Source organism: Asparagus officinalis, chromosome 7 (assembly GCF_001876935.1).
Source record: "Asparagus officinalis chromosome 7, Aspof.V1, whole genome shotgun sequence".
Classification (NCBI taxonomy): domain Eukaryota; kingdom Viridiplantae; phylum Streptophyta; class Magnoliopsida; order Asparagales; family Asparagaceae; genus Asparagus; species Asparagus officinalis.
The window spans coordinates 79288706-79298439 of NC_033800.1; positions in this window are offsets into that span (position 1 = coordinate 79288706).

Below are 9734 nucleotides of genomic sequence, written 5' to 3' on the forward strand. Positions count from 1 at the left end.
AGACTGAGGTAGAGTTCGGCACTTCTATCCATCGATCGAGGGTCTTTTAGGTGGTGTTCAGTCAGGCATTTGGGGGCCTTCCAATGAGGCATCATTTGGAGGTAATCGGTATTTGGTTTTTGTAGTTAGGGATTATTCTAGGCATTGGTGGGTTGCAACCAAGTCCCGTTGGTGTGAAGTCCTAGAAGTCAACAACAATTACAAGAAGTGTATTGGAAGAAAGGTAACCCATAGTTCTAGCTTTGGTAGGGGTTCTTTCTTGCATTTGTGCCAAGCTCATGGCAATTTGAGACACTTTATTAATGTGGAGACATTAGGGAGACGAGATGAGATGACAGTTTTGATGGGTCGTTCCTTACTGGAGTGGGATCGGTGTTGGTTGTCGAGCACTGATTTTGCTTTTGGAGCTTCGACATATTTGGGTCATCTTGGTCATAGGTTGCCGACTGTTGCGTGTGGAGATTTTGGATCTGGTGGAGCTGCTTCAGATTTTGGGTTGCGTCGGATATTTGGTTACCTAATATTTGGTCACTTCGAGGATGTGAGATTTGATCCGATTGTGCGTTTGGGATTCAGAGGTTCGTTTGATTATCAGTTAGGAGCTTCTGATTTTGTTCTGAGTAGGTATGTCACATTTGACTCTCGGCAGGTGGAGATTGTTGATCAGATCATTAGGATATCACAGCGGGTGGAGGGTGATGCTACTTCACATTGGGTGGAGATTACTCCACATACTCCAGATCATACTGCATCGTTTGGGATTCTAGCTTAGGTGACACAGTTTGGAGATTATTTGGATTTGGATGCAGATGATGAGTTAGTTTTGGATTCGAGTGCAGCTGGTGGACATGTTTTGGATACGGTCATTGGTTCATCTTAGGTGGAGGTGTTTGATTTGTTTCAGTTTGGGGCCATTGGGGGCGCTATCAGTTGCAGATCCGTTGGTGATATTGATGAAGAGTTGTAGACTTTTCTATTTGATTGAGGGCATTTGGAAGCTGTTTGGGTGAACTACGTGAATGCTTGATTCCTTGAGCAAGAGGATACGTAGGCAGTCATTTATAATATAGCCGGTTTGATGAGTTAATACCGACATTTGGAGTTTGTTCGTATTCTCGTTTGGGTTCTCGACTTATTATGGATTGAGTCCGTTGTCGTGGATTTGTTCTACTTCGTACTGGACGTAACAAGTGAGACGTTTGGTTGGTATTGGTGTCGGCTTAGTTTTGGGAAAACTTCGCCGAGATGAAGAATTGTTGGATAGCAGGTTCCTAATATGTTTCCTAATTTGTTTTGGTAACAGGTTATTGGGATTCCTAATCTGTTTTGGTAACATGATTCCAAATCTTTTTTTGTAACAGGTTATTAGGATTCCTAATCTGTTTTGTTTTTTGTTTTAGAATTCCTAGTATGTTTATGATTTTAGGATTTCTGTATATATGAAACAATTGGAAGAGAGAATTGAGAAGAAAATTGGGGATATTTGGAGCACAGAAAAGATGTATTTTCTGAGCTATTGGTTAGGGTTTTGTTTGGAGAGAATTAGAGATTTGTTGGTGAGATTAATTTGTGAGTTTGAGTGATTTGTAATCTCAGTTTGTACTATTATTCTCTATTAGTAAAAAACTCTATCTCCTTCTTGCCCCGTGGACGTAGGCAACTTGCCGAACCATGTTAAAATTGATTGTTTGTGTTTGTGACATTGATTTGGTTCGTTTGGCCTTCTTTCGACATTCGTTTGATTTGATTTCTCATAGTACGTTGGTTTGATTGTTTAGCTTCCGCAACGCTCAACAAAAACGAGGGCTAAAAAGTAATTTCTTTGTGTATCACTCCTCTCTTGGTTCAAAAAAGAATTAGTATACTTTAAAACTGCGTAAGGATCAGTCCTGATCCAGTTTTGAGGGGTATGTCAAACACACACTTAGAATATTATCCTAAATCAGTTATTGTAATGGAAACATTTCATTTGTGCAAAAAATTTTGAAATCATCTCATGACGTATGACTCATCTCCCCTAGTCTACCTCGCATTAATTTGAACATATAAAAGCAAGTGTACAAAAATATGTCAAATGTCGCGATACTACATTCCATTAAAACGTTTACAGTAGAACGACGGCACCTAGGTCCATGGCCTTGGCGGCACCGTTCAATAACTGCATGTAATCCTTGTTGCAGTTGCTGTCCAAATCACTGATCTTGGGGCCCAATGCAGCGATGGACTGCGAGTGATGGGTTTAATTTCTTAAGGAAATTAAAGTTAACTTTTATAAAAATTATGGGTTGAGCTGTGACGATGATGAAGGGGAACAAAGAGAAATTGGGATCCGGCAGCAATAGACGTGAGTGCTCAAGGCTCATAAATGTGTTTTCACTCATAAAAAATTTCCCGAGTTTGGGGAAAATGGTTTGCATTTTTTTCCCGCTAAATTATCAAATTGGTATTCTTTTAACACCTCTTTACTAGTTTGATATTTTTTATTTATCTGATAATTTTTTGATATTAAAATACCAAACATGAAAAAAAACCGGTAACTGATTTTAATTAAATAATTTTAACTATATTTACTAATTATTCTTATTTTGTCATATCATCTTTTCATTTCACTTTTAACAATAATTTTATATTTTTCAAACATGCATTGTATTTCTTTTTTTTTCAACATAAAAGCTTCAATAATAGTTAGAAAAATACATGATGCCTCCCGTAGGGTTTGGGAGCATATACATCACTTAGTGAGACATCTCTCACTATACAAAAGGGTATATAACACAAAATTATCACAAATGACTTATGAGCTCTACACATGGAGCTCCTGAACAACACAAAAGGCACGAAAGACTTTTGAGCTCTACACATGGAGCTCCTGAGCAAGACAAAATACACAAAAGTGCTCGACTCAATATAGCTTCTTCCTACGAGAGGTGCATATATGGCCGCGACATCTATCAGATAAGTGAGCATGTATACCCAACGCCATGTGTACTAGGCCAAAGCTTTGATGTTGTAGTGGAGCCGTCATCCGCCTCTTCTATCCTATTCCAGCACTCCCATGATCACACTTGTTCTCTCATAATAGACAACCATAATGGCAGCAACAGTACAACCCTAAAAATGTCGAGAACTGCAGCAAATTGACAAAACCACTGGTGCAAGCTTTCGGCCAAAACCAGCAACAACCAGCCTGCACATGAGCATATACCCCTCCTAAACCTGCTAACGTGGATGTGAAATTCATTTGCAAGAAAAAGCAACTTACATATTTTCAATTCATTTTCAAACTGCCAAACACCCCCTTTTATCTATTTCCTTTTCCTTAGCTTATTTTTCACTTTGGTACACCAAAGTTTACACAGTTTTCACTTTGACACCCTGGATACACTTGATATCAAAAATTTTAATCTTATTCCACTTTTATAGCACTATCTAGATTTTGTTATATTTTCTATTAAACTTTATATCATATGCTTAACACCTGATCCTCTTGTCAGCAGCTAGGTATAATGTCACATAAATTTAACATAAAATCTAACAAAATCAGGACAGAAGTATCAAAATGAAATGGACTTAAAACTGAAGTATCAAAGTGTTAAGCAAGGAAAATTCAACTTGTTAGACCCTAGAGGGGGGTGATTAGGGTCTTATGCTAATCTAATCCGATTATATGCCAATAAAAAAAAATTAACAAGTTATCCTAGTAAGTATGAAATATAACAACTATATAAGCTAGGATAAGTAATATGAACAACAAGGTATATATCCTATATGATGAAATATATGCAAGGATATATAAACTAACACAAGATGATATATCCTACCAAAGAGATATACAATATGATATATGCAAGGATATGAAAACTAACACAAGGGGTAAACAATATGAACTAGATAGTGGATCATATAAATAATGAGACAATGGCGAAATGAGCAATGAGCACAAATAAGAATAAACGCCAAAGCACATTCAAACACATAATATGATTACGGAGTTCGGACCTTCCGTCCTACGTCTCCGCTCCCCACTCCCGGGGAGAAATCCACTATCACAACCGGGTTTTCTACGTTCACCCGAATAACGTTTACAACCTCACAATGTCGGTTTTCAACGCTCACCGATCAACGTCACTCCTCACAATCGGTTTTCTAGTTCACCGAAAACTTCACAACACACTCGGTTTTCTAGCTCACCGAAAACCTTACAACACTCACAATGTAACAAATATAAATTTGTTCTCTACAATAAATGAGAACATAATTAAGCACAACTCAATGTTACAATCTCTCACAACCCTAATATACTATGTATGCAAATACAATAAGCTCAAGTGGGTGTGTGTAACAATGAGATATAAATAAAAACTTAACTCAATAAGAACTAGCAATAAGATTGATATGAAATACAATAGTAGAAATGCTAGGAAATAGAGTTAAGGAAACTTCTCTAAAAACACAAAGAGAGGATGATGAAATGTTGAAGATGAACTCTTCAATAGTTAATGTAAACTCCTCTTTGTAATAGCAAACCCAAAACAAACTTAAACCAAAACTAAACAAGCTTAAACCCTTGTTTAAAACCTTGTTTAAAAACTTCTTGGATGTGTTGAAAGAGAACAACAATGGGGTATTCATACCCATTCAAAATCTCAGCCAAAACCCCTAAGTAAAAGTCTAAAAAGTCTCAGAAAAAATCAGATCAGAAAATAGCCGTTAGGGAACCAACGGTCACATTGGCAGAGCGGCGGTCGACCGGAAATTCTCGCGGTCGACCACGATCCAGGTTCCAAACGGAGAAAAGGCACAGAGACTTATCTAGTCTACCGGGCGGTCGACCGGATGGAACATTTGCGAGCTCTCGGTCGACGCGGTGCCGTCGGACCGGACACAACTCTCTGCCTGCCCAGAACAAATGAACAATGAGCGGCGGACCGTTGCGGTCGACCGAAAACAATGATATTACAGAAAAACGTTTTAAAGCTAATTTTTGAGACTTTGGAAAATATGTTAAAAATAACAAATGTAGTCCAAAATAATAAAACATTGGAAATGTAATATAAACATATAAAATGAAATGTTACAAAAAGAATTTTCCAAATTGCATTTCCTATTTGTGAAAAATCATCATTTGCAAAATAGTTCAAACACGAAAGGTAAACATGTGAATTTGATATTTTGGCCAAACCATGTTTTGAAACTTTGCACAATGATTATATAGACTTAATAAAATATGTATATGATTATTGTTAAGTCAAAAAACTAAGTATACAGAATTTTCACAAAATTACATATTCTATGCAACGATTTCAAAAACACAATAGTAATTATAAATATATGATTTCATATTTATACATGAAAACTCAAAAACTATGTATATACATATAACTATATATATGCATAGAAACCAAAACATTATATAATATATATATATATATAGATATATAATATACTATTATATATTTATATAATATATATCATATAATATATATATATATATATATATATATATATATACACACACGAAGAAACCAATAAATGTGTGTGTATATGATATTGAGCTTAGAGTATCTAACACACATAATATAAAATCTAAACTAGATTACCCAAGCTTGATCTTGATCTTAATTGTAGCTCAACTTGGTAAACTCGCGGATGAAGCTTGAACTTGATCTTTAACTTGAATTTGCATAGCTTCACCGACATTCCACCAACCTCCTTTGAATATGATCGTTGAAGCTCTATTACATCTATCCTCCAACTACGTTGTTTGTCTATAATATATAAGAAAACACAAATACTAGACAAACAACATTAGTGGTAAATTGTTTGTTAAACATCATCAAAATAAGAAGGCCAACAATCTCCCCCTTTTTTATGATGACAAACAATTTACAAAAAGAGATATATGCATGAAGGAAATGAATATATAATTTAAGGGAATATACTCATAATATTTCTCCCCCTTTGACAACATCAAAAAGGGGACAAAAGAATTAAGAGAGCGAAAGCTCCCCCTACAAATAAGCATGGGTGAGTATGAAGCAAGTATAGGGATTGCTCCCCCTATCAAAATACCATATAAAATATATGCAATGAAGACTAAGGCAAAAACATATGAGCAAGCATAGATAAAAAAAATACTAAAACACAACTCACATACATAAGGACAATGAGAACATATATAAATATATCAAGGTGAAAAATAGTGTCTCATATCAAAGAACATAAAAACCATTTGTATAGGTAGATTTATGAAATCAAAAGAAGAGAAACATGAGAATCATGCAAAAAGTTTTCAAATGAAAACAAATCAACCAAAAGAAATCATAAATCAAAGTTTAAATCCAAAAACGATGTTTGATCAATAAAGAAAATTTTCTTTGTGGGATTTGATCAAACCACATATGGAATACATTATAAGGCACAAATAGATGATCCATAAGCACAAACACATAAATATCATCATATAAGTGAAATATAATGAATTCAAAGAAATAATTCAAAACAAAATCTTTGATAAAAGAATTTTAAGAGAGGCAACAATATATCAAGCTCTTAAGCTTGTTCCAACCCATATATTCATTCTAGCATCCGATAAACATGATTTAGGAATAAACACCCAATAAATCCGGAGGGTTATATAAATACAAACCTCTAATTAAAATCAAAACTAGGAATTATGAAAACAAAAGAATTTGACCAATAAAAGGAATTGTTTTCATAAAAGTTTAAAATACATTTTTCAAAACCAAGAAAAAGGAAAATAAAAACTCTAAAATTCTTTGTTTAAAAATTAAATTTGTTTTGGTACCCAAGAACTCTTGGTACCAAAAGATTTAGGGACATTGCCCCTATCATTCAAGCTCAAAGCTCTAGGGTTATGAACTCATTTGGGCGCATTTAGTGCACGGGTCCGGTCATAGCAATAAGTATGCAAATGACTCATTCGATTGCAATAAGTGCAATGAAGAGGATGCATTTGGTTATGTTGACCATGTGGATGTGCACGAGGAACATTTGAAAATAAAGATGGTCTTTTAAGATTATTTTACAAAGGAGAAACATTTTAAAATAATGTTGGTCTACTTGAAATATTTTGCGATTTAGAAACTTTTCGCAAATCAAAACAAAACTTAGCTAAGTGACCAACTCTACCACAAAAATCACAATGATACACATTAGCATGGTTATGATGAACAATGGGTGCATGTGTGTGTACATGTGATGAAGAAGAAGCCTTATGAGATGCACATGGAGTATTAGCAATCTTAGGTTTGTGTGCATCATAGCAAAATTTAGCAAGGTGGCCTTTACGACCGCAAATAGAGCATTTGTAAACTTTGATATACAAGTGTGCATAGTGTGTAGGTGATTTATAAGCAGTAGATTTAGCACATTTGTCCATAAGTTTCTTATAATTATCAATGCATGTGTTAAAAGTTGAATCTAAGCATGATATGCGGTTTTTCACAAGATTCAATTTATCATTATGCATACAAGCATTGCTACTAGAAGTAGAATAAACAAGATTACTCATCATAGATTTCAACTTATCTACTTCTAACATAGCATCATGTTTTTCATGAAGCAAACTAGCATTTTCAATTTTCAAATTTTTATTGCATTCTTTAAGAATTATATTTTCATTTGCAATAAAATTAAACTTAGTAGCGGATTTTTCCAAGGTGGGAACAACGTAGGCATCCTCAATAATTTCCCATAAATCAAATTGATTAGATTGAACAAAAAGTTTGAATCTAATGCGCCATTGAGCGTAGGGGAAAATATCCAAACGAGGAGCAATATTAATAGCATATCCTAAGCAAGATGAATCATACATATCCATAAAGATGAAATACAAGAAGCACAATGTAATCAAAATTAGATTAGCACAAATACAATAACTTGGATCTTTAACTCAAGGCGGTTAGTCCTTAAATCAAAGAGCACCAAGCTCTGATACCAAGTGTTAGACCCTAGAGATGGGTGATTAGGATCTTATGCTAATCTAATCCGATTATATGCCAATAAAAACTAATTAACAAGTTATCCTAGCAAGTATGAAATATAACAACTATATAAGCTAGGATAAGCAATATGAACAACAAGGTATATATCCTATATGATGAAATATATGCAAGGATATATAAACTAACACAAGATAGTATATATCCTATATGATGAAATATATGCAAGGATATATAAACTAACACAAGATGATATATCCTACCAAAGAGATATACAATATGATATATGCAAGGATATGAAAACTAACACAAGGGGTAAACAATATGAACTAGATAGTAGATCATATAAATAATGAGACAATGGCGAAATGAGCAATGAGCAGAAATAAGAATAAACGCCAAAGCACATTCAAACACACAATATGATCACGGAGTTCGGACCTTCCGTCCTACGTCTCCGCTCCCCACTCCCGGGAAGAAATCCACTATCACAACCGGGTTTTCTACATTCACCCGAATAATATTTACAACCTCACAGTATCGGTTTTGAACGCTCACCGATCAACGTCATTCCTCACAATCGGTTTTCTAGTTCACCGAAAACTTCACAACACACTCGGTTTTCTAGCTCACCGAAAACCTTACAACACTCATAATGTAACAAACATAAATTTTTTCTCTACAATAAATGAGAACACAATTAAGCACAACTCAATGTTACAATCTCTCACAACCCTAATATATTATGTATGCAAATACAATAAGCTCAAGTGGGTGTGTGTAACAATGAGATATAAATAAAAACTTAACTCAATAAGAACTAGCAATAAGATTGATATGAAATACAATAGTAGAAATACTAGGAAATAGAGTTAAGGAAACTTCTCTAAAAACACAAAGAGAGGATGATGAAATGTTGAAGATGAACTCTTCAATAGTTGATGTAAACTCCTCTTTGTAATAGCAAACCCAAAACAAACTTAAACCAAAACTAAACAAGCTTAAACCATTGTTTAAAACCTTGTTTAAAAACTTCTTGAATGTGTTGAAAGAGAACAGCAATGGGGTATTTATACCCATTCAAAATCTCAGCCAAAACCCCTAAGTAAAAGTCTAAAAAGTCCCAGAAAAAATCAGATCAGAAAATAGACGTTAGGGAACCAACGGTCACATTGGCAGAGCGGCGGTCGACTGGAAATTCTCGCGGTCGACCGGGTTCCAAACGGGGAAAAGGCACAGAGACTTATTCGGTCGACCGGTGCGGTCGACCGATGAAAATTTCGAGCTTTGGGTCGACCGGTGCGGTCGACCGACAAACTCTCTGCTGCCCAGAAACAAATGCACAATTGAGCGGTCGACCGGTGCGGTTGACCGAAAACTGATATTACAGCAAACAGTTTTAAAGCTAATTTTTGAGACTTTAGAAAATATGTTAAAAATAACAAATGAAGTCTAAAAATAATGAAACTTTGGGAAATGTATATAAACATGGAAATGAACATGTTACAAAAAGAATTTTCCTAATTGCATTTCCCATTTGTGAAAAATCATCATTTTGCAAAATAGTTCAAAACACAAAAAAGTAAACATGTGAATTTTGATATTTTGGCTAAACCATGTTTTGAAACTTTGCACAATGATTATATAGACTTAATAAAATATGTATATGATTATTGTTAAGTCCAAAAACTAAGTATACAGAATTTTCACAAAATTGCATATTCTATGCAACGATTTCAAAAACACAATAGTAAATATGAAATATTTGAT